This window comes from Aythya marila, assembly GCF_965140915.1.
Source record: "Aythya marila genome assembly, chromosome: 8".
Lineage (NCBI taxonomy): Eukaryota > Metazoa > Chordata > Aves > Anseriformes > Anatidae > Aythya > Aythya marila.
The window spans coordinates 2908483-2935043 of record NC_139049.1 but is presented as its reverse complement, the minus strand read 5'-3'; the positions used below and the strand labels follow the sequence as shown (position 1 = coordinate 2935043).

The 26561-nt window shown below is 38.0% G+C and overlaps 1 protein-coding gene across 1 annotated transcript in view; it reads left to right on the top strand.

Annotated features, from left to right (window-relative positions):
• Positions 1-26561, top strand: part of DPYD (dihydropyrimidine dehydrogenase) — a 341375-nt gene that overhangs the window by 297342 nt on the left and 17472 nt on the right. The gene's annotated exons all lie outside the window — the stretch shown is intronic.

Below are 26561 nucleotides of genomic sequence, written 5' to 3'. Positions count from 1 at the left end.
CATAGTGCAATGTTCAGGAGATATGAAAGCCACCTAGCACTGGACTTGACCAGCTGAGAAGCTTCTGTCACAACCACGCTGCTGGTTGGAATGCTAGATCAGATAGCAGTGATTCTACTGACATCGTAACTGAGTATCTCATGGTCTTTCACATGTACCAATTCTCATACCCTTTGCAAGGCAGGGAAAGTTCCAGGTGAGGAACAGCAACACTGAATAATAAATTCCACAAGGTCATTTAAACCTAGAAAGTGTGGTGGAATAGGAATGTAAACTATGGTCTCTCTGGAATCCTCTGGACTGTCTCTCCTCTCTGCTCTAGTAGTTCCCTACTACAAAAATGTCTTTGGAGATTTTTCCAGATGCAGTAGATTGCAGCTGCCCCAATACTGCACACCCCTACACTAGGACACCTGCTGATCCATGCTGAGAAGCAGGGAGGTGTAACTGGCTTCCTACTGATGCCCTGCTGCCTACTGCTCTAAGCAAAATACCTGCACAGCAGGGAGGCAGAGCTTTTGTTTCTGGTTACTAGAGGGGATCACTCTGAAGACTGATTTCAGTTATACATCATGCCTATTGATTATCCTTCTAAAAATCTGATACAACACTGTTGAAAATGTTGTAAAAAGTAAAGAATTACAAAAGAATAGGATTTGGAGTGTCAAACACCTCCAAATCTCTGCTTATCATTGCTGATGACTGGAGTTGGATTTAGAAGGAGATTAGAGACTCCTGTATTATTGTTCTCTGTGGAGCTCTGAAAATTATAACATTACCTTTCAGGAGAAAAGACAATCCCATTCCTAAAGCTCTAAATAATACACTGCTTAAAAATAAAACAAGATATAAGCAGTTTCATTTTCATCTACTTATGTTAAGCAGTTAAACCAGTCTCAAAGGGTTGTATTCAAACTTCCTTTCTTTAACACCTGTGGAAACATACACAGCATTTTCAATTCATGTGACAGAGATTTTTTGCAATTCTTCTTTAAATCTGCATTCAGCGTTCTTTGTATTATCTTTTTATTTTACTAAACAGACAACCATTGTCAAAGATGTTTCTCATGTCCTTTTGATTGAGAAAAATATTACAAGTCTTAGTCTTTTCCGCTTGTCATACATCAATAATTAAATTTAAAAAGGTAGTGTGAAAAGATGCTTTAAGGGAGCATTTAATAATTCAAAGGAATCTTAACTTGAAACAGGTCACATGAAAAAGAATGGAAAACAAAGCCCTATGTAATCGTGTCTGGCTGGGTCTGTTAGACATTTAAAAGTAGCAAGACGTACAGAATATAAGTAATTGTGTATTTGATTGCCCTTACCAGAGAATTATATCATTGGATCATTGCTACTAAATAATAAAATCTAAAGTTAACCAGGCTGCACCATTGATAAGGTAGTGATATATTTTAGACCAAAGCTCAGGATGTCTGTTCAGGAATGTACATTCAAGGGAAAAGGAAGAAAAATAATACAACATGGGTAAAGGGAAATACAATGATAAATGATCCTACTAGGGGCAATCAAATACAAAGGCTTGATATCATTAATATTTATAATATCATAATTAGCAAGACTGTGCCTAAGCAGTGTTATTAGTGTAACTAATTATGTTATCATAAACTATGTTAGCAATACTATAGGAATCAGTATTCTTACCTTCATAAATTATTATCAGTATTGGATTTCATGTACTTGTGCCTAGCAAATTCAGTTAAGTACTGCAGTTTCATCTGGATTCAAACACAAGTATCTAGCGTGCTTGGCAGCAAGTAATAACACACACTCTTGATTCTCTTTCTAAAATAAATTCACTGAAAAGGATGTCGTCACTCTTTATTTGGAAAAGAGGAGGTAGCCTACTGATGTGTATATTCTCATTGATAAAAGTAATTCATGTCCATATCTTATACATAGACTAAAATGTGACAATCAAAATCCTTCATTGCAATTTTTAAAACCTTCAAAGGTTTTAAAAAAAAAACTTGCTCATTACTGTAAGGTGAAATGCAGTTTCTTCAGTAAGACCCCATGAGAAACTAAACAGCAAATACTGATGAAGTTTGGATTTAAAAAGGAGAATCGTTTTGATCAGTTCCTGTTCATATATCTACATTAATACAACTAATATTTTCATCCAGTAACTTCTAGTCCTTAACAAATGAGAAGAATCATACTATTAGAAAATACCTTGGAAACTCAAATGCTGTTTTTAGGTTTTTCACTGTTTCATAATGTGTTTGTTGGTATATAGACCCTAAATTTATCATCTTTGAGGCAGCTGGTACATATTTTCTAATAGTCTTTTCTATAATGCTAGTTTTTCCCTGTTTGCTAATATAGTGGTTGCTGTTGCAGTCATTACTTGCCATTGTCCCAAGATGTGACTTGTAATGCTATACTACCTGTAATATCAGTGAGATTCCCACTTAAAAATGCTAACCTCAGTCATGGCTTCTAGTCACTGAGTGATTCTGTTTTCCGTAGCTCCACCAATTTTATTCATTCTTTACTAGGGTTGTAGACTTTCTCCACAACCACTTCGAAGACAGTCCTTACATAGATGCTGCATCAGACTCACAAAGGTGGACAGAGCCAGTCTTCAGGGCTTTCTGCCTCATTGCTTTTCTGATAGCTTATTTAGATTTATTTTTTTTTTCTGTGGTAGGAACTGAATTTTGAAACTTTGACACAGATGGCTGAGCTTATTTAGATTTATTTTTTTTTTCTGTGGTAGGAACTGAATTTTGAAACTTTGACACAGATGGCTGTCGTTAATACCACCTCTGAATCACCTTTCTATTAAATGCATGAAATAAACCTTGTCAGCTCGTCTCAGCTATAATCTCAGTTTGCAAATCTAGGCACTGAGATGAGAGAGTGGCAAGGTAATGATGACACCATACTGCTTTCTCACTGAACTCCCTCAAGGAAGAACTTTTGTAAAAGGACACTTACCTCAGCATGAATGTAGACTGAGATCAAGTACATGATGCAACGAGGCAGACAGTTAAGATGTACGGCATACTTTTACAACCCAAAATTATCAGGGTGGCTGCATAAGAGAGAGGGAGAGTGCAGTTAGTATACTTATAATCCCAAATTAACTGAATTGTGTTTTAGAATCATGTTTCTGAGTTTCTTGGGAAGATATATCAACAGGAGTGATAAAGATAACTGTGTTCTCACCAGGCATCCAGACAAGGTACAGTATTCCCCAGAGGTCCAATTTGATCTCCCCTGCGTAGTCACTCTCTCACCTTGTCTGTTTATTACAGGAATCTTTTATTAGTTGCTCACTGATCTTACTCCAGGGAGCTGAAGTGATTATGTCCAAGAAACACACTGGTGTCAGCTGATGGTAACAGAAGTGGTATAGTGTGTTTCTGTATAAACTTCCACCTAATGTCAGCTATAAAAATCATACTTAACACAGTGGCCTCTATATATGCCAGGTAGCTAAACATTAGAAATATGGCAATTTATGGGTTTATAAGAAGAGGTAAATATGCATAGATACTTAATAGATCACTTCCAGCACCAGAAGGTTTGGGGAAAAAAAAAAAAGACATTTGTTTCATCATGTCTAGAGGCTAATAATAATAAAGTAATAATTTAGGTGTCTTGATCTCAGAAATATCCTAAAGCTGAAGCAAACTCTTTTTCATAGTGAATCCACATCAACTGTTGTTAGGATGGTGTTGTAATGAAAATGTTACAGCCTTATCTGATAAAAACACATCAATAGGCAGTTTCTTCAGCAAAGAGAATGATCCTGAACATGCGCTATCCTGTGTATGAACTTCATTGAAAATTCTAATTACTGAAATTTAGCAAATTGCTGATTTTGTTCTCAAATGCATGGACTTCCTGTTAAGACTAAAACATGCACTCCCTTTGAGTATTTATGGGTACTAGAAGCTGATTCTTCTGAGTAGTACCAACCTGCTACATTCTAACTTGGTTGTAGTCAAATCTAAATGGCTTTTTATATGGCAGAGAAAAAAAAATAGCTTGCAAAACCTTGAATATTTCATATGAAATATTAAATTAGCTCTGCTATCAAATGAATAAAATGTGAACCACCAGCTGTGTAAGTACACCGTTGCCATGCATGCACCAAATATTGTCTGCTTTCAGATTCTTCAGGGCCTGTGACTACCTTCACTGAGCAGAGGTTTTTACCCCTCACATTTGGCAGTGCTCCTTGTGTTGTGCTGTTTGGGAAGGCAAGGCTTTCCAGTATGGTAAAGAACTGTCCTCATTTCCAGCACTGTGTATTTGCTAGAAATGCAGAAACATCATCAAATGGTGGTTTAGAGATCACATTTAAAATGATCATTAGTGAAGAAACCTTTTTTCCCTTACTCCTATTGCCAATTCTGAAAAAGAGTAAGAGAGGGAAAAAAAAAGATGGATTTTAGGTGAATCTCCCAGCGTTTGCAAGCCAAAAGCAATCTCTGGCCCAAACAATATGTGAAGAAAGAACCTCTCTAATGTTATTTTTTTTTCTTAACGGGTCTATTATGGAAGTTTATGTTGTGATTATCTACAGCATTGTTTCTTAGGAAGACTATAGTTTGTTATATAAAATGTATCTTCCCTAACAGTGAAGCCATTTGCTGTAGAAATGGATAGAAGAAAAGGAACTAGGATTATTAAGGTGGATGTAAGTAGTTTAATCTTTGTGGGTTTTATATGTACTGTATGCTAAATTTGCTTTAAGCACTGAGTTTAAAGTTTGATATTCACAGCTAGTAAATGTGGCTATTAAGAAACGATATTCACATTAACTCCTTGGCTGTGGTGGTTTTAGTGTGTTCACTGCTGGCAACCGACATCAAGCCAGGAAAATCCAACTCTTGATGCAAAAGGATTTAAAAAAAAAAAAAAAAAAAAGAGACACTGCCAAAAATACATAATTCTTTTTTTGTACTCTGCAGTTTGTTTTACTTAGGAAAACGGCCTGGTCATACCCTGCAGCATGCATTCATTACAGTGATCTTTGACTGGCAGATGCAGAGTAATAAGATGCATATTTTAGTGCTTATTATAATACCCTGTCCAAAAACAACTTGACAAATTTGTGATTTCGACAGTATCTCATTTTGCTGGCTGCAGTGCTCTGTGATTGCCTGGTCCACGTGGCTTCCAGATTATGCATACCACCAATACTGCTCATTAAAATGGCCACAGTTCACCAGTTTCGGTAGCTTGGAACGAACTTGGAATGAATTATTATACAACAAAGAGGCTGCTGTCATGCAGAACAAAAGACAAGCAAAAGAGAGCTTTGGCTTAATGAGGCTAAGTGAGTGTCTCCCCTGCATCACCAGCTACTTGACGGCCTTTGAGCATGGATTTTTTTCTCCACAGGCCAAAACCTTTGGTCTATTATTTTGTGTTTATGCACCTTGAGGCTAATATACATTTTAATATGCTGCACATGGAGAAAAAAATCAGCCATTAGATTAGAACATGTGCACTCCCTGTTAAGTTAATGACAGCCGAACATAGAGATAAATTTAGGTTTTCATATTTAATTATAGCACAGCGCAGTACGTTTAGCAAGGATAAATTGCACTATTATTATGCTTCATTTTTTTTTGACATCTTTTCATATTAACCATGCGCACTTACCCCCACTTCCTCCCCAGTGTCACACATAATGTCTCTGTGCATCATCCTTCCCTAACACCATTAATTTTTTATTCTGTATAGTTGTATATGTATTGTTGTATTTGTTACTTAGGGTTAGCTTGCTAGCTGGTTAAAAACTTCAAAACAGCCCTCATGTTAGGTGATCTACATAAGCAATAGGGACAGAAAAGGCACAGAAGGAATTGGCTGATGTGGCCAGACATGGCTTCTCACGTCTGCTGTCAGAGCAGGGCTTCCCAGCCCTTTGGCTGGATGCTTTCAGTGCAGTGCGCCCTGTCTGTGGCTGCAGGGTGCCCCTTTCTCAACCAGCTAAATTAGAAAAGCCAGAGAAATAATGCATGTAAGTTTTAATTAGTTCCACAGAATTACATAGTTGGATAGTATTAATATGGACAATAGTGAAGAATTTAGCATTGTTTTAGTGTATAGGAACTAAAAGAGAGCTAAGGTTGCTAGGTGGCATGTGCATTTGTTGGGAATTCGAACATGCATAGTCTCTGTTTGTCATAGCTGTCACTCCAAGAATGGCATCAGGATTTAGGCCAGACTTCAGCCTTGTAGAAGATGATATGAAATTGAAAGTAGAGGCAAGATGGTGCACAGTTCAGGCTTTACGTGTCCTTATCAAGTTTTAATGGGAATCTTTGACAATTTCTGTGCTACCATGGATTTGGTGGTGATGTTGGGCCATTTGTCACTACCTGAGAGATTTGATTTCAACTCAGGGCTGAGCTATTCAGGTTGCTGTAGCTTGTGTAAATTTTTTTGCATGCTTCACAAAATTAAGGAAATACCACTATTTTCCAAAGTGGATTAGAGCAGGTAATAACTCATAGGAAGAAGATTTTCCTACTCCTGCTGTGTGTATAAGCAAGTAGAAGATATTATGCTACAGGCTTATTCCTAGATTATTCCTTATTGGATAGTTGTTTTGTGACAAAAGACACTGTGGCTTGATGACCAGAGGGTCATGACAGGAATAATAATCACCATATGAAAGGGTGTCTGGATCTTGGTGATAAAGCATTCCTCATTGCAATCAGTCAGCACTTGCTGGTGCAAGAATTTTCCTCAATGGCAGAGATCAGCTTTTTCATATTCATTGAAAGCAAATCAGTCTCTCTCTCCCCTTCCCCCAATCTCTTCCTCCAGCCTTGGGTTCAGTACCAGCGTTTACTGCCGGAGAGATTTTTCTTTGTCAGGTGTAACTACAGAGTTTGGGGATGTTTAGGACACTGCAATATTCATGGGATTGGTATTAGTTGCAAAGCCTTTTTCTTTGTGTCCTCACTGGGTAAAGCCCTGGTCAGTAGTGACTGATATCTAATTGTCTAGAGTTCAAGCACTCAAATATCAGCAATTAATTTGTGTGTGCAAAACTGTTCTCCCTGATTTTCGCAGATTTTGATGCAAATGGCATCTGTGAAAGCAAGGTTGTGCCTTTCAAAATGTAAGATATAATTACTAGTCTAAGAACCTGATGATATGAAATTCTTCCTCTAGAATCTACCCCGGTGAGACAAGTCATTTATTAACAATATTATGTATTTCTAAGCAGTACTTCTAACCATCTTATTATTCATTAAGAACTGGTAAAATGCTCAATATTATCTGAGGTGTAGTCTTATGGAGATGCAGTTTATATCCTACAGATACCCAGGTAGCTTAGAAACATACATGCAATGAGAAATGTCTATGCAGTAACTACAGGTAGCTATTACTAGTAAAAGCTGCTTTTATTTGTGTCCTCATTTTGTTTATGGTCCTAGTCACAGATGGACTTACTGATGTGCATGTGAAGACTGGGGCTCTTAGCCTTTGAAATAAACATTGTCCCTTAAACTTCTCAGCTGAGGAAGCTGTCTACCTAGATAGCACGCTGCTCTGTGAGCCACAATGCTCGTGTAAGGAAAGCACAAAACAAATTCTGTACAATTGGCCATAGCAGACTAAATATTATTTTTCAGACTGTTTCCCAAGAACTGTTTTATTCTTGTTCTAGTTTTGAGAGGGATTTTGTGACTTCTCAGTTAATTTTCTTGACACATCTTAAATGACTTAGGAGCGGATTTGGCCCTTAAGTGCAGCCCTAGGTGTAGTGAAATACACAGATGTTCCAGAAATGTGGAAAGTGATTTATGGGGAGAGGCTAAAGAAGCTAAACTTTAAAGTGTCCATATGTCCTTTCTAAATGACATGTGTAAACATTACAGGTGAAGAACTCAGTGGTCTACAAATATTTGAGGTTTGCAATCAATTGAGAGAGAGGAATTTTATGATGTAGAGTGAGAATTCAACCAAGACTGATGAGTTGAATTTGAAAAAAAAAAAAAATGTTCAGGAAGAGGAGCAGAAAAATTATCCTGATTGGAAGGCAAGCCTTTTTGTAGAAATGATGGTGGTTTCATGCTGTGTTGCTGAGATTAAAGGAAGGGAAGACTTTTAAGACTTGAATGTGTGAAGTCTAGCAAAAGTCCCGCCAGGAGAAATTTCAGGTTTCCAGGAGTACGTGCTGGGCACGTAGACCTTTCCTGTCTGATTTTCACATGTTAGTGTATAGCCCTTTCCAGCATTTCAGCTGTGCACTAAGGGCTACCCTTGGAAGCCACTGCATCCTAACATGTCTTTAGACAGTGGCTCAGTGTAAGCTGCTGGAGCCAACAGTATCTAACCATACACAACTGAGATGTCTTTCTGCTTAATGATTAAGACCATCCTTAAGGATCATGATTATGTCCTTTCCCACTCATTTTATTTTCATTGCAAATAAAAAGCAGTGAAATTTTTCCTGTAATCATCTGTGCTTCTGATCCAACCACATGGATACCTCATCTCTGAAAGCAGTACTTTCTGAGTTTTTATGGACAAATGGATTAGAAATGTCCTTCTGTTTCATTGCCCATTAGCCATACATTGGCACAGGGCAACTGTAACTGACAGGAGATGTTGGTCACCCCATTTCTACACATAGAGTTGAGAAAAGAGATTTCTGTACTTGCTGACCTATCCATGCTGTACAGAATTCATTAAGGGCCTGGAACCGTGTTTGGGTTGTTCCAGGGAGAAATTACAGCCAGCCTGTAATCTGCAGCTCCGGAGCACGTTGGGGCTCTGTAATAGTTCGAAGGGGCCTGGCAAGAATTTTATTGATTTTCTGGGATCTCATTCAGGCTGATTGTGCTTGGGTACTCTGATGGTTGATGTTTAAGAACACCTAGCCTAGCTATTATTAAGAAGGTGGGTCTAATCCTGTTGGTAAGACCTTGTTTGCCCTTCATTCAACTGAGCAGATAAGTTTTAATGAAATAGCTCCTTTTTATTTTTTATGCCACATCTCTGTTTTTGATTGCTACATTTGGAACTATCCAGCGTAAGTCAATGCATAACCCATATATTGTTCAGGATATTATCATGTCATGTTCCTTCATTCCTCCATTAATCATTTTGTCCATTTCCTGTTTGATTGCTTGGAATAATTAATGCATTTGTTGCTATTACTATGTAGTTTTTCTTCCAAGTTGCTGATTTATTTATACATACAAACTATAAAATACTGTGTTATTTTGTACAGTATGCCTGGATTCATGAGAAACCCAGAAGCTTATCACTGAAATACTGCATGTGGTATTTTTTTTACATCTTTCAAGACCAGACCTTGCAGTTGAGTTTAAAGTAGTTGAATTCTGTAACCTATCTATTATAATTTTATTTACTTATATTACTTATCATTACATCATAGAGCATTGCATACTAGATGCTAATCATTACTTAATATTTCCTGAATAGTTGTGTTCTCATTTAAAATATTACATATATGCCAAAAGGCATTCTTTCCAATTACAGACTAAAAATTTAATCCAGACTCAGCAGCATTTTTTCACTCCCTTTACTGAGCCTTCTTTCAAATGCTGAGCACTCCTGACATTTTGGAGTGTCCATTTAAAAAATTTCCATTTGTAAATTGAAAACCAGAAAGCTCATCAAAAACCACAAAGCTCTATAAGCACAAATATATCTACATGTTCTCTTTTGCTCAAAATGTATCACTAAACTACAAACAACTCACATGTCATTGACATTAGCATAAATGACATTCTGAAGCCTCTAAACGTACCTGTTATAGCAGGAGCACCAGGAATCCTTTGGCAACTGTAGCACGAATATGGGTTTCATAATCAACATTTATAAAAGAGCATCCAGCAAGAGTGAGCATGGTCTTTAGGGGCTGCTGCTCAGGGTGGTACAGAGCAAATTTAATTAATGTCTCATGGTCCAGAATTACCCTCTTTCTCTTCACAACAAAATCATAATCATTTATTTGATAGACTGCAGCCATTTTAATAGCAAGTTTGTCAAAGCTCAGTTTTTGACCTACAGTGCCTGCTCTGTGGGTGGATGTCTATGCCTGCTGCTGGATTTTGGCCATAATTACCAGATGGAGGAGAAAGTGTTTACATTTTTCTATAGGACTTAATTTATTTCTCTGTTGTTTATCACTGAAGTATTGTAGTCTACGGGGTGTGGATTGTTTGTAAAGTTATTTATAACAACATTGAGTGATGAACTTACAGTCTGAAAGGCTTGAAAGTCTGCCTCCATTTAGAAAACAAAACAAAGCAACAACAAAAACAATAACATTTCCTTCTCATCCACTTTGAACCTTTGTTTTAGAAACCCAGGACTGAGTATTGTCACCAGCCACATTTAAGCCCATCTAGCTCAAAGACAAGTAATTGTCTGCTGTTAGGTCCTACCCCAACTGACTGATGTTCATTTAGAAAGTGGAATTGGATCAAAGTATAGTAAATGATTCTTGAGATGCACCTAGGTACGTTGAATATTTACTTCCACATTTCTAGTGGAATTAATGTTAGTTCAGTTAAAATTAATTTTGAATTCATTCAAAGCTAGCTTTGCACAATTAGCCAGCTTCAGCTGTGAAAGGGACTGTGTCACAACATAACTTGCTTTCAGTTTCAAGCGTTGAGAGATTATGCAGAGTTATCGGTCCAAGATATTTCTATAGTCCAATGTCCAAGATAATTCTCCTGCAATGAAAACCTGGAGAATCAAGGATTAGATAGGTAGCAGTGGATACATCAGAACATCAGCTCATAACCATAGTCAACTCTCCCTGTCTCAGTCCCACAAGGGTAATTTAATTTTTCTTCCTGTCTTGCAGCTCATAAACATGCTTCTCTTCACAACACACACCATATGCCATTGGAAAAGGGCTGTAAAGTTTTATAGATATATTTGAGGATATTATAAAAGGGTAATAAAGTAAAAATAATGCAAAGAAATAGAAAATATTGAACAAGTGAATTAAAATATTAGGCTGGGATAGTTTCATTGCATTTAGTTTCTACTTGGTTGTTACAGTCATAAAGAGGTAGAATTCTTTTTTAGAGTTAAGAAAAACAAGAAATTTGATTCTAAAAGTAATTGTAAAAATTTGTTTAAACAATTTTAGCACATTGCTGAAGACTATTTAGTTTTAGCTAAATCAGTATAAACTGATTTCTGTTTTATTTATTTATTTATTTTGAAACATTTTAAATGGTTTTGGGGAAATAGTTCTATAATGATATCCATTTTCCTGTTTAGAAGTGAATATTATATAAAATGATCATCTTGAATGTGAAGATGGACAGTAGGTCAGTGTGCAGACTTGAGAAGCATAGTTTACCTACTTTTTCCCAGACAGAACTTCTGCAACTCAAAATTTCCATTCCAAAATGTGTTTTTTTTTTTTTTCCCTCCGAAATAAGCTGATACTAGACATTTGAACTCTTTTCATGTAAAGAGTCTCCCAGAAACGGTTGCAAAGACTAAATATTTCAGGGTTTCTCTTGCATTATAGGCCCGTTCTGCCTTGAAATCTTCTGTCATGAATCCTGGTAACTCTCATGTCCACGTCCTGACTACTGTATGCAAAGTGTGCTGTAAAAGAGACTGTCTGGGGGTGAAAATCTCGTAGTGTTTGTCTGGGCTTAAGTTTTGGAGGAATTTTTGAAAAATAACTTGTAGCTGGAACCAGTTGTTAAGAGAGCTTGGCCAAAGAGTTCAATTTTATTTGTGCCCCCGATAGCTTGTATGTACACAAGAACAATAAGGCTTTAAGTAGGCTACTGTAAATTTTACTGTGATTAATGATTGTATCTAAAATTATTCTTTGCCCCTTATCACAGCACTCAGAAACTTCAGATAAATGCTGGAACCTACTTAGCTTTGTCTCACTACAGGGGTATGTTCTTTTCCACAACTTACCAAGAAAAAAAAAAAGAAGACATATATATGTCCTACAAGACATATAAAGAATACAGCATGAAACTCAGAGTATCTGTATCGGTTTTTCAGGGGGGATGCTTGAAATGAATTAGACTATTTTCCAGGGAAAACTTATGGCACACTGCTTGTGTATAAATTAACAACAATGAAAGTGGTAAATTAAAATTGCGACATCGATTTCATTTTTAGCTCTGCTTTGCATTTATATAGAAAGATTTATTACTGTGATTTACCTTCCACTAAGAGGTAAAAGAAAAGAAAGCATAAAGTAGCAGTGGTTGTAATTATCTCCTAAAAAACTTCAGCTTGCAAAAAATGCTGCAGCAGGTCTGCTCAGAAGCATGTTACTGAAAGCACACAAGGCTCATTCTCCCTCCATTTTCTAGGCTGAATTCCCAGCATTTTCCAACATGGCAGTTCAGCTGCAAGTTTCAGCACATATTGAAGGGAAGACCCATCTGCCACATCAGATCAAGTACTGACCTCCACCTTTTCTGTTTGTTTGTTTGTCTGGTTGGTTCATTGGTTGGCTTTGGTTTGGTTCAGGTTGGTTTGGTTTTTGTTTTCTCTGCATCCCAGCATGTGCTGGAAACCTGGAGTGGTTGTGGTGTGGAAGCCCTAGATCGACTGTCCCAGGACAGAATAACAAACCGGGTCTTGGCTCTTTTCTTCAGCAGTCAGTACCAAAGATCCTTTCCTTCTTACATGCTAGCTTAAACCCCCACAGTGAAGGCTATACTCCACGACTCCATTCATTCCTTGTGCTTGTTGGATTTTCAGCAATGCGCTTTCTCTAATACAGATGTCTAAGGTGACTGAGGTGGTTTAGGGGCATGTCCTAAACTGTGGAACAAGCTCCCACAGGATTTAAGAATCAATTAGTGCCTTTGCCTTTCACCCTGAGTGTAAAAGGCACTTTTCCAACTTTGTCTTATCTCTGCAGAAGTATATCTGCACTGCTGCTTGCTTTTCTTTTTACAGGAAGGAAATTAGTAAAATCTTACCAAAACAAAACAGCCTGCCCTGTACCCAAAGAATGAGAATGAGAGAGCAGGTGAGCCACACAAGATAGGTGGAGTTCATTAGTTAGCAGACATTGCTGGGATATTTTAATGATGAAGGAAGCATAAAACCTTTGCAAGAGAAGACAACAGTATGAAGCAAGTGTCCATTTTATCTCATTTCTTTTGTCTTCTGAAACAGAAACAGTCATGAGAGGCAGGCTCAAGAAACCTAATTAAATACTGAAAGGAAATGAAAATTAGTTCCCAGTTCTGCTGCCGAGACTGATTTTGTGCATACTCAATTTATATTATTTTCAGAGAAAAAGTAAGACATTAAGACTAGAATTCTCAAGGTATTTCTCATTCTTGAAGACAGAGACAAGATTTCTGGGCTACTCTTCATATATGATCCATACTCTCAGTGTTGTCATTTGGACCTGCCAAATATTTGCCATAGAAAGTTTCACAATAAGTTTCCTTGTTATAAAAATGAATCGGTGAACCCCCAGATTTACTCATTTCATTAGGAGAAAGTGTTTAAAGACTTTGAAGCTTTTTTTTTCTAAAAAACAACAACAACAACAACAACAACAACAACAACAAAACTAATCATGAAATGAGCTGAGTTCCCATTGAAATCACCAACACTCAATTTTTAAATCTGTGATTTCACTTAGAAAGTAGGGTAAAATCAAAATATGATTATCAATCTGTGCCAGTGTCAGTATCAGTGTCACTGATGCCAGTGAATGTGCCTAAAAGAAAATTTAATAGCATCCTGACAATGTTTTGCTTCTTATTTAAGACTACATTGGCATTATGAAAGGAATCCTTTTGTGTAAAATGGCTGTATAATGGAGAAATCACCTATCTTAAGGACATGCCTGGTGCAGGATCTTCCTTTGAGACTAGACTGAAGATAAATCTCAGACTTTGGCTTTATGCTGGGACTTTGTTTGTTTGTTTGTTTGTTTTTAAAGTTGCATTTTTACTTTGCCTATTTCTGAAGATGAAAAATGTTTCCTTAAATGTTAAAAACTCCAGTGATATCTGCGTTAAGTAACTCCACACTAGGACTTTTTATGGTTACGCATTAAGTCTTGTAAGTTTGGTCCCAGAATGTCCCTCATGACAGAGAATAGCATTTACTGAAACTAGTTGGATGTTACACTGTTTTACTTCAATCTGCCTGGGCACTGACATCAGAAATGACTAGATTCCTACAGGCACCTAACTTCAGAAAGTAGAGGGATGTCTGCACTTTCAAATTAAATGTGCCCAGGAATATTCCTGGGTACTTAGGCCAGCTGGCACTGAGCAGCCTGTGCCAGTGATCAGAAGCTGTTAGTCTCCAAAGCAGGCTGGCTTACGGCAGGCTGCCTGCTGGGAACAGCTCCTGGAGCATGCCGACTTCCAAAGCCTCTCTAGGAATTGCCTTGGACACTGATAGTGAGCAGAGGCCATAAGTGGGCAAGAAAATGTAACGCTTTTTTAGGACAGATGACAACATCCTTATGCCCAGGAATATTCCCAGACATGTTTACTACTGTGGATATAGACTGAGACTCTTGCAAAAGGATTTAAAAATAAAAAATAAAAGAGAAAACGCAGTGATTATGGCAGTATACGTGTGGGCATGAACAATGGACAGATGGACATAAAAATGAGCTATACTGGATGTTTGTGAACATTGCACTGGGAAAAATAGCTCTAAAAGCCTGAAGCTCCAAAATCAAGAAAACTAGTGAGAATTTTTAGAAGCATTCTGGAAATGTCTTCTGTGTAAAATAAAATAGGATTTAATGTAACGTGTGTGTGAGTAATATACATATTTCTGTACAGTGTGACTAATCTAAGTTTGGACAGTGTAGAAAAACTACAGCTCACTATCTCTCCAAATGTAATAAGACAGCTAACCCATGAATTCATTGCATCCTAACGGATGAATTCAGTTTGTAGGTAAGAGTAAGACAATGTTGCAGTGATTCAAAAGAGAATCCTCAGAAGCTATTTTTACATTCAGAAGTGGTGGAGACAAATAGGAATGGAGATGCAGAATGAAATGGTTGATACTGCAGACTGGTGTCCATACAATATGCATTTCAGAGGGGCTTTACTGTGTTCTAACTCTAGTCTGGTCTCTTAAGCTAAATGCCCATTAGCAGTTGGAGCTCATTTTAGGTGTACTTCTGGAGCACACATTCAGGTTCCATTTCATCCAAAATAAAATCCTGTTTGTGCTTTCTGAGACTGCTCTGCAGCAAGAACCAAAGCACAGTATGTGGGGATAATCAGGAGATTCGCCTCAGAAGCGTACTCCTGATCTAAACTAAACCACTAATGTAGCGGCACCTGGAGAGCTCATGCAGCAGCACTACAGCGATGCAGAGCTAATGTGCACAATTAGTGAGCAAACCGAGGCCAGCCATCAGTGGAGCAGAGACAGAAGCTGTTAACCACGTAGAAAATAAAATGTTTGCATAGACAAGGAAAAATTTTGTGCAAACATAAATGCATTAGCACAAAGCAGAAAAGAAAAACCTACTGGTATTTGTCTCACATATGGAATTCTTTGCACTGGCAAGAAAATTGTTTTGCCAAAGCTTGCTTACAATAGCAAAAAGAAAAAATGCACCATAGAAAAAAAAAAAAACTGACTCGGAAAATGTACTTTTGCACATATCCAGCTTTGATTCACTACACAAGAGCAAAAATAAACTTTTGCTGCCATTTGCACAAGCATGAACTTTAAACTAAGAGCAGCAGCACAAAAACAGAGAAGAAGTTGAATGCCAGCTGGGCAGTCGAACATCTGTAAATGTTAGATAACAGAGATTTTGTTGGTGTTTTGTAAGAATTGAAAACTGCAGACAAACACATACAGATTAGCATTATACAATAGAACAATCAAAATGCCAGTAGGACAATGTAAATTACAAGAACAATACCAAGGAAAAGTGGGCACATTAAAATACTGGGAAATATAAATACCACACAAATACACTGCTTTTTACTAAATCAAGTGATCGAATGAAGTGTGCAGCTACACTGGGTCAAACAATTCATAAAAGTTGCACGCACAAAAAAAAAAAAAAAAATCAAAGAGGTAGCAATGTAAGATCCTTGCAGCAGTGTCTAATGGTGTTTTAAAGGTCTAGCATGTCTTCTGGGCATAGAAGAGCCGGAAATGGATACAGCAGTGCAGCCAGCTGAACATTTGCTTAATAGAATATCCTCTGCACTCAGAAGAAGCAGTGGAAGTAAAGTAGAAGCAAGTGGAAGTAAAGAGGACATAAGTCTTATTGCTGAGGTTTTCCAGAGTCACAGGTCAGATGGGAAAGTCATGAACTGTAGAGAAGGGAGGAAGCCATGCATATGCATAGTCTTAAGCAATTTAAGTAAGGTATTATACAGACATGCAGTTTACCACTTACAAAAGTAACAGTAGTGTCAGTTTGTGATGCAATTCTCAGATATTTGCAAATGTATTAGATAGAAGAATTAAAGAAAGTAACTACCTCAATGCCTTCTGAACACCTTTTGGGGGTGGTACAGGTGGAAGAAAATGCAATTTGGGATCAAACCTGTTGTAGAAGAATGCCTGTTGTAGAACTATAAGCAAGAAAAACAAATGCAGCTTGCTGGGATTGCTGCCATAGCTGTATAGTTGCAGAAACAGAAAAGCAAAAGCTGTAGCTGATCGTGATTACAATCTCATCTATCTGCTTGAAATGACCAAGGCAATAAATCTAAAATGAAATAAAATGAGATGAAATTGCATTTGACTCCTGGAGCACTGGGATAATTGCTGACCTCCCAGAGGCTATTACCCAGCTCCTAAAAAGTAAAAACCATGCAGAAAAGACCCACACCTGAAAATGGATAAGTCAGTTTGAAGATTAGTAGTATTCATAAACCATCTCACATCACTATTCCAAGCTTTTGAGATCCGTACAGTCTCCTGAGGTGATTACTAAACAAAACCATGCTAAGAATATAACCACTGTAATTCCCTTAGGTCTTCTTACATATAAAGGAGCTGTACAAAATATCCCATAGCGCAGCTTTGCAGCATGTAAATGCAGAGGCCATTACATCACATGACGCAGGGTGCTGGAGGCACTGCTGTTTGAGAGAGGCATACACAAAAACAGTACTATGGAAGAAGAATGTCAGATCCTCAAAATAATGGAAACAGAGCAAACAAGGAAACACAGCATAAGTATTATTTAAGCCAGGTCTTAGTTTGAGGCAGGGGTTACAAAAGAACATCAAAAGGACATCAAAGGCCTTGAACAAGGCAACGATTTAGTGTCAGCTCATGCCCATTGATCTTTCACATTGGCCATTTTAGCAGGAGGAGTGCCCATGTAGCTAAACTGTGGTGTGGTACCCTGCCACATCTCGTGCCCACCACGCGCCAGGTGCACACCTGATGGTAGGAAACAGCTTGTCCTGCTCTGGTGTCATGCCTCATAAAAGCAGTCTTCACAGAAAAAGGTATTTGAGAGTGGACTTTTTGCTCATGCAAGGTCATTCAATGGATCTTCTCTGGAGGCAGGAAATGTGTGCATGGTGACTGCATGGTGACTGCTCCTGCCTTTGTAAGCCATTGAGACTGAAGCTCTCCTAGAAGCTTTATCCATCAGAATACACAACACCTCTATAAAATACAGATGGGAAAAAAAAAAAAAAAAAAAAGCTGGGCACACAGAAGACATGGATTATCTGTAATAACAGAAATTATGTCGTCTGTGACCTTTATAGCAGCAGCCTTGTTGCAGACAGCATTAACATAGAGAAGCTGCACTAAGTAGAAAATTTTGTTTCCTTTTCTGTCTTATGGTAGAAATAGCTATAGATGTTATTTTTTGAGCTGTAGGTTGTATCACCATAAATATCTGGCATAGCTTTAACAAGATAAGTTATGTCAATAATAGAAAGAATATTGTTTTTACAATTTAAATGAGGATTTGATTTTAAAATACTGCAGTTTCTGAATACAGAAGCTCTGTAGGTCTTGCATGATCTGTCATCCACAAAGAGATATGTTATTGGGAATTATTTGTGTGCAGAACAGCTGAAGATGTGACTTTTTTCAAACAACATGAAAAAGGTGAACACTGTGGGCTCCATTTTACTCTTCATTGGGCACTTGTAACTCCTGTGATGGAGCCAGGTGAAACCATGTTTGCACATCCGAGAAGTGTGAGCTGTGGTCAGCCAGTGGTGCATGGTCCCTTGGTCACAGCACAGAGGCTTACCCTTGGGTAACTACTTGGATGTTTAAAGTTGAGCCATGTGCAAAAGCTTGTAGGATCAGAATAGGAGTTTCTTTGTAAATGTAAGTAACATAGTTGCTGTGCCATCCTGATCCTTTTGAGCTGCAAAATAGCCCGATGAGTACACACGTGAAGGAAAGCTTTACGCATCTCCATGGTTCATATGTCAAGAGCACATGGCCATTGAAAAAGTGGATGGCCTGTTGAAGCAATATGTGATTGTGGTTACATTTAATGGCCGAGGGAAAACTGAATGCATATACTTGCAAGCCTAACTGCGCATACAAATCAATGAAGTCTTGTAGTAAACAGATGCTCAGAACAGAATTCATTTTAAAGCTCTTATAGTAATTTAAACCAAGACAGTTTTCAAAAATATAGTCATATATGGCTGTAATCTATATGTCTAATAATTTGCACATTAGATTTTTAAAACTTAAATTCATCCTCTGACTGACCTGAGTGAAAATCTAATCAAATTAGAATTTTAGAATATGCGACTACTCTAATGTTATTTTCAGAACATGATAATACTTTTTGATACGATACTTTCACTGTTATAAAGACAGAAAAATATGCAAGAGAAGCACTGTGGGAGACTTGGAGGTTTAATTCTAATGAACAGTGTTCTAAGTTAGGTTTTTATACAGTTTCTATTACTTTGGTACCTGCACATCGACATCTCCTCACTCCTTGATGGTGAGATAGAAAACATTTATAACAGTTTAGTGAAGGGATCCCTTTGGTAATGCATTATTGGCATTTTATTCAGGCAATAAGTTTTATATAATATTATTTTTAAATAGTGTAGCAATTGCTTATTTCTTTACAGATCTTTTTAAAAGTTTTTAGAACTTCAAATGATCAAACTTCTTCATCCTCAGTTTCTTTCAGTGGGCCATATCAATTTTATCATTTGGGTATACTTCTGGTTGTTGTTGTTGTTGTTGTTTTTTGATGGTGCTGTTTATTTACATATTTATTTATTTATTTATTTTATGTGATATGTATTCTGTTGATTTTCAAAGCTGTTGAAAGGCCTGAATCAAACCAGAATACCAAAGCTCCTTCTAGGAAGGCATTTAATGTTTTCTCAACCTAACTCAAGTGGGAGTTTTTTCTGTCAAGGGGTGGAAGCACTAATGCCAAAACCATTTGTATTATGACTCTTAGTACAAAATTTAGTGAATTTAGATTATCAAGGTGATGATAAAAAGCATTGTATTGTTGAGTATGAAGGCTTCAAAATGCAGTGGTGGGCTTCTTGGTCTTAACTGCAAGGGCTGACTAGCACTCATTTGTCTGAACTGAATACTTTACATTTAAATTAGGATTTTGTGAAGTAGAGATGGAAGGATTACTGTGTGTGAGAGATGAATGAGGGAGAGCGTTGTATTCTGTACAGAAGGAGGATAAGTGCTGTGGTTCATCTGACATAAGAGATGGATTACAATGAATCTGAAGTGGTAGAAGGTTTGCTTAGGAATTATTAGCAACGGTTTGCATTTAAGTAATCTACCACTGCAATAATGCACGTATAGTTATGTGATATGTAATCTACCAGGGAAAAGTGGAGTTTATTTCCAAATATATTGAAATTACGTGCTGTTTAAAGTATAGACAAGTTGATAAAAAATCTGGAGCTTCTATGAAGAAATAAAATAAATAAATAAAAATACAGGATAACCAAAATTCTGAAGAGGTTCTAGCAGATGGAAAAAGTGTATGCTCTTACCACTTGTGCAAGGTTTAACTGTGCTAACAAGAAGTATTTGATAGGTAAATTTGCAGCAAAAATACACTCAGCAATGGGTGAAAACGTACTTTCCTTTGCACCCAGTGGCAGCACTAGTTCTTTTACTGAATTTACTCAAAGCTTCACAGAGTGGCTTTCAAAATCTTAGGTTCTTCCAGAGGCTGGAAGAGGTTGTCGTTTGCTTCCGCTCTCTGCACTGTCTCCCAATACCCTGAAAGCACAAATTGTGTTTTGGCCTGACTTACTAAACTGCATATTTTGTATAAATGTCCCTGGTGCATACATAGATTTTCACTGTGTAAGTGCTGTAAGGTGTATGGGTCTGTATCAGGGAGATGCTGGAAGAGAGTCTGGGAGAGCTAAGGAGAACGCAGATAGCGTGCAGTTCACCTAGTCATGAGCCCAGGGCATATTTGCACTTAGGCTGCATGGCAGTGTCAGGTTGCTCAAGGAGGTTCACGTGGGTCATATAGGCAGTTTAAATGTAGCTTCATGGGGCTTCACAGTTCCAGATATAGGGCTAGGGTGCTTCTGGTACCCGACCCAGCTCATTTAGCACAAGCAGAATTAGCAAATTCAGCTTGATACAGCTCCACTCACCTTGCTGGGTCAGCAGCATCTCTGACTGACAGGTCGGTTGGTAATGTAGTCATAGCAGCAAGGATATTCATGCTTTCTCATAGTTGTAAGGAATGACTTATTTTTCCTTCTCATAGTCTGGCTAGGCTTCTAAAGCTTTTTCAAAACGGTGTAGAAAACAGACAGTCATTAGGTACTGCTGGAGTTCAATCTCCTCAGTAAATGCATTCCCAGAACAGGATGGTTAAACCCAAAGAAACAGGTGATTTTGTGGTTGTTCTGAAAAGTTCAATTACCAGCCAGCTTGGAAGAGAAAGCAGCTAAAAGTGCCTAGCAGTGGCATTTTTTTCATATGATCAGGTGATTTACAACACTGATATGATAAGGTTGAATATATAGAAATAAACACAATGTGGTATATAGACACACAAGAAAATGTGAATACTGGACTGATGCATTTTTATTTCTATACCAGTAGAAGTACAAAATCTTATTTGCACCAAGTTGTTCCAAAGCTAAGGCAGCTGATACTAATCCACATTTCCTAAATGCCTCTGAATAGTTATATTTGCTCACCTGTCACATATTTGTAAATAGCCATTCTGCTGACATCTTTGTTACACTGCTGCTTAGCTGACAGAATTTCATCTGCATAAATGGGTGGAAAGTCCTTTCCTCACATGTCTAACAAACTGGAGACAAAGTGCCTGCCAATGTTTTAATTTCTTGTGCATGTTCTGGTTAGAGAGTGAGAAGAATGCTTTCACTCCACAGTGTCATGAATATGGTAATCTATGGAAATCACAGAAAGCAGGTACTTAAGTTAAGCACATACTGTACTACAGGAATCCCTGATGAATTCAAGTCTCTTCTGTTTAGAGAAGATGTTGTTGTCTATTAAGTGACAGACTGCCAGATGTTCATGAAGTAGCACAGTAATGTGTATCAGTATCTTCTTTTCTTCAACCCAGAAGGTAACATTTTCTTTATCATCTATGTCATCTTGGCTTTTGATTGTAAATGTCTAAGCTTGCTTCAAATATTAACTCCTTTTTGTTTTATTGATGAATATTTCATGACAGAAAGACTTCAATACATTTGTAGAATATAAGTTTTTGCTGCACTATAGTAAGCCTATAATCCTAAAATCTTTTCCTTCACTCGGTATAAGCTGCTAAAAAACACACATTTGAGGGAGAACCTGAAGAATAATTTGTTGGTGATTTTGAGGAAGTAGAGAAAATTTTAGCAGTGATAGTGATATGATGAAAGCAGGAATAATTATTATTTTAAATAATGGTTTTATCTTCACTCTCGAGCATGATACTATGTATCTCATGGTGAGGTCACAGCAGTATGTTTTCCTAGAATACACATTAATGTTGCAGTTAGTCACAGAATTACTGCAGGGCTAGGGGTTAGCTCACCCACTTTAAATAATCATGATTTAAAGAGTGGACAGAACAGTTGAGTAACTAAGTGCAGTGGTATATACACAGGCAGCGCAGGGAGTAGAGGTTGTGGTAAGAAGTACATGTGCAGGAATTCTGGATTATTGAGACAGTGTTGTTTACAAGCAAATAAAAGTTCCAAGACAAAAATTCAAAATAACTGAAAGACACAGTTCTTTTTTTTTTTTTTTTTTTTTTTTTTCCAAAAGATCTATTGTGCTGTCCTTTATTTTGCAGTCTTTTGCACATCATTAAAGGCAGTGATGCCAGTAATGACTCAGCTCTAAACACAGAGTGGTGAGGATGTGTGAACCCTTTCATACAAGTTTTCTGCACCTTCTTGCTAACTAGGGCAGCTCTGGGGCCTTTAGCAACTGGTGTTGGCCCAAGAAATTCTCTATCAGCTGGAGACCGAAAGAGTGAAGTGTCCCATCATCCCCATGAAGCATGACCTGCCTATATGCCACGGGGAGGACCCTTAAAGGATTCCCCAGAGGAGCTTGCAGTTGTTTATGTGGGCTTGACACGAACTCTACTGCCATCTGGGCGAGTCCTTCATGACATAGGCTCTTCCTGTGCAGCATATGGGAAAGGCCCCTCCATTAGCGTTGTCAGCCCAACACACAAGCTATTTAAGAGAATTTAGCTTTGAATATTTAAAAGAGTAAGAACATCTAAAAGATTAAGAAGTAGCAGCTTCATTTTCTCCTTTGCTGTATATAGTTAGTTTTCATTAGTTGAACAGTTTACAAGATTAGTGGGGAAAGCTGGTGCGAAATATTCCCTCCAGATTATCTATGAATATGAATGTGTATGTTATTTTCCACCTTCACAGGAACCAAATTCAGCTTTTAGCTTTACTGTTTATCTTTCCAGAAGAAGCACAAGCTACCTTGACATAGTGACAAGATTTTGCTGTTGTTACTGTTGCTGCTGTTGTACCGGGAGTTTGTGTTTCCTACCTCTGGAAATGTTGGAGTTATGTTCTTCTGTATTCTCAGAGAACAAGGAAGAAAACAGATACCACTTCAGAGGAAACTTCAGTAAATGTTTTAGTAAAGTTGCAGGAGGCTGGAGGCAGAGCACTGGAATGGGGTTTATTATGCAGGATAAGGTATAGTCAAGGCCACATGTTTGTGCAGCATATAATAAGGATTCTAGATTTATGCAGCCGTTTTGAGCATATTTGACTTTGGAAAAAGCAAACTCGAAGGATTCAGAAGCTACTGGAAAAATCATTAAAAGTGAAAGTACCTTCTCTTATGTACATCAAATACAGAAAATTTTCCACATGAACAAATGGGGGTCAAACGTTACTAAAACCTTTGTGCTGAGGGCACATAAAATGACCCATACAAACCTGATTTAAATTCTTGTAGCTTCTGGGTGAGGGCAGCTGTCTACCTTGCTTAAATGTTAATGTTTCCTTTATCTGATTGCCTTTCTGTACCATGCTCCCTATTTCAGGGGTCCTGCCTCACCTATTACCCCCTTCAAAGCTACTCATTCTTGTCTGCAATCTTCATATCTCTAATTGTGTCTGAGGCAGTCACTTGGCTGAGTAGCCTCCCAAGCTTTTTCATCCTTAGCACAGCTACTTCTCTCTGCAGTTTTCCAAGGCCAAGTAGAAGCCTTCTATGACATAGTCCTGTCAAGGCAAAATAGAGATAAAGCCCAGCTTTTCTACATTTTTATAGAAGTGAGTGGTATTTAGGGAGGATAGCTCAACCAAGTACAGATCAACTCTTCTTTTTAAGAAAGTAGCACTTGACATGGATTTATGAAGGGGAAACCATGTTTGACCAACTGTGGGCAGAACAATGGGTGTTATCTTCAGCAACTTTCAACACTGTCTCTCAAAGCATCCTTTTGGACAGAGTGGTAAAACATTGAGTAGACAGTGAGATCAACTGAATACTGACTGAACCTACTAGTGGCAGAAAATCCAACTACAGGCCAGTCCCTAGTGGTGTACTCAAGATGTTAATTCTGTGGCCATTTTAACATCCTCACTAATGATCTGGATGACAGGACAGAGTGCATCTTCATCTTGTTTACAGATGATGCAGAGCTAGAAGGATTTTTAGACATACCAGGGGGGTTGTGCCGCCACTCAGAAGGATGTTATGCTGGAAAAATGGGCTGACAGAAACCTCGATAAGTTCAGTAAGGGAAAATGTGAAGTCCTGCATCTGGGGAGGAACAACCCCAGGCACCAGCACAGGCAGGGGCCAACCATCTGGCAAGCAGCTTTGCAGGAAAGGCCCTGGGGAGGACAAGCTGACCACCAGCCAGCCACGTGTCCTCACAGCAAAGGCCAGCAGTGCCCTGGGCTGCATCAGGCCAAGCATCGCCAGCAGGCCGAGGGAGGTGATCCCTCCCCACGGCCCAGCACTGGTGGGACACCCAGAGCGCTGTGCCCAGAGCCGGGCTCCCCACGACAGGTACATGGCCTTACCAGAGTGAGTCCTGCAAAGGGCACTGAGGTGATGGAGGAACTGGGGCGTCTGCCCCATGAGGGAAGGCTGAGAGCACTGGAGGTGTTCAGCCTCAAGCAGGGGAGGCTCAGGAGGATCTTACCAATATGCAAAAATATCTGATCGGAGGGAGCAAAGACAGCAGAGCCCAGCTCCTCAGTGGTGCCCAGTGAAGGGCTGGGAGGCAACAGGCACAAGCTGAATGATTAGGAATTCCATTTAAACATTAGAAAGAACTTTTTTTTTTCTTTTTTTTTTTTTTATGAGAATGATCAGACATGGGAGCAGGTTGCCCAGGAAGAATAAGAGCAATACCTTGTTTGAATTCTTAAACTCGCTGGTGATTACACAGCAAAGTTTTGGTGTTAAAGTTATCCATCCATTTGCATAACTTTGTGGGCCTTTGTTTGGTGTATCAATACTGCAACCAGTAAATAATATTTCAGTACACCAATTTGAACTCTTTTAGCAATTCAACTTGTCAGATATTTTTCAGTCTTCATTCTTGTTCTCATTTAGTTTTCCTATGTGCAAGCAGAAACGTCTATACTTGAAAAATGTAATGTGAAATAAGACAATTTGGCTTCAGTTCTACCTCCAGATTCATGAGACATCACTGTGTCACTTAAAATTGTTTACAAGTTAAAAGCATACAAGAGGAATTTAGAGAATGAATGCATAAACCTCGTCATACCGCAGACTTGAGGCAACACACAAATACAGAAGAAACTGGATAATGACATTACATTCAACATGGGAAATTTGTCAGACATGAGGGGAATGGTATTTTTAAAAGCTGTTGCCTCATGGCTACATGATACTGCTACCCCAGATTTCCATGTGCCAGTGATCATTAGACTTGCTTATGTAAGTTCTTCATTTACCTTGTGACCACTGCTCCCTGAAAATTATTTTTAGGAAAATTACTAATTTTCATTGTTCTTTTCCATGGCCCATCTCATTAGCATATACCAACAGGATACACTTCAGATCCACCGGAGTACTGTAGGAGACTATAGCTTATTTTTGGTTTATGACGATACCTAGCTGTGCCAGCTGAAATCTGGGTTTTCTAACAGTAGATAGCATCCAGCCCTTTTGCAGGAAACAGCTCCTAAATAAACAACTGGTAACCACAGCACGGGGGTGTAGCTGGACTTTCCCAGAATAAGGAGAATATCAATTTTAAAGTTAGAAATAAAGTCTCAGTCATCTGATACGTATTGCACTGCCCTGTTCACTAGCCTGTTCCAGCTCCAATTCAATTATGCTACTTGCTGGTGCACCCATAAAAATTACAGCAATCTGAAGTGAAAGGTACTCTCTACTTTTTACCATTAGGAAACAAGCACCTTTTTTAGTTCATAATATGCTCAATTACCTTTAGATTGATCCATGAATAAATTATAATCAAAACAGACTTACTCACCTTAAAGCTCTCCTGGCTTAAGGTTTCATTGTTGATTCATTATGTTGTCAGTTCTCTATTGGCAGGGTAATGCTTTTTTATATCTGGATGGAGACAGTTTTAGTGGAAGATACTGTTATCTTTAAATGAGTAGGATTTAGCTTTTCTGGTGAGAACAAATTCATCAATGATGAATCCCTGGAGAAACTACTGAAACAAAAATCACAATGTTGCTGGAGATTTATACAGTTCATCAGTTAAAAGGCAGCTTTTGAAAGTCTTTAGCAGGGAGGGTTGGATTTTTTCTTTCTTTTTGTAAAATATTTCAGCATAATATTTCAAGCTTCCAGCTTTGTGATAATACACTTATAAACAATGAAAGAAAACCACTTAATATATTTATTTTGGCTCCATTATTGATGTTATCCTCTTTAATAGAAATACATTAAATTATGGCAATATAGAGACAGATGGATATGAATAATGCAGCTATAGACATCATTGATACAGATATATAAGCAGACAAGAATTATCTAATTGCTCTGCTTGTTGCAATCTTCTAAATACTTGCTATGATCTGATCCACATACTCATATTAGCTGTTTTTTTCTAGGAAGATGTTGATAGGACAGAGATACAAGTGTAT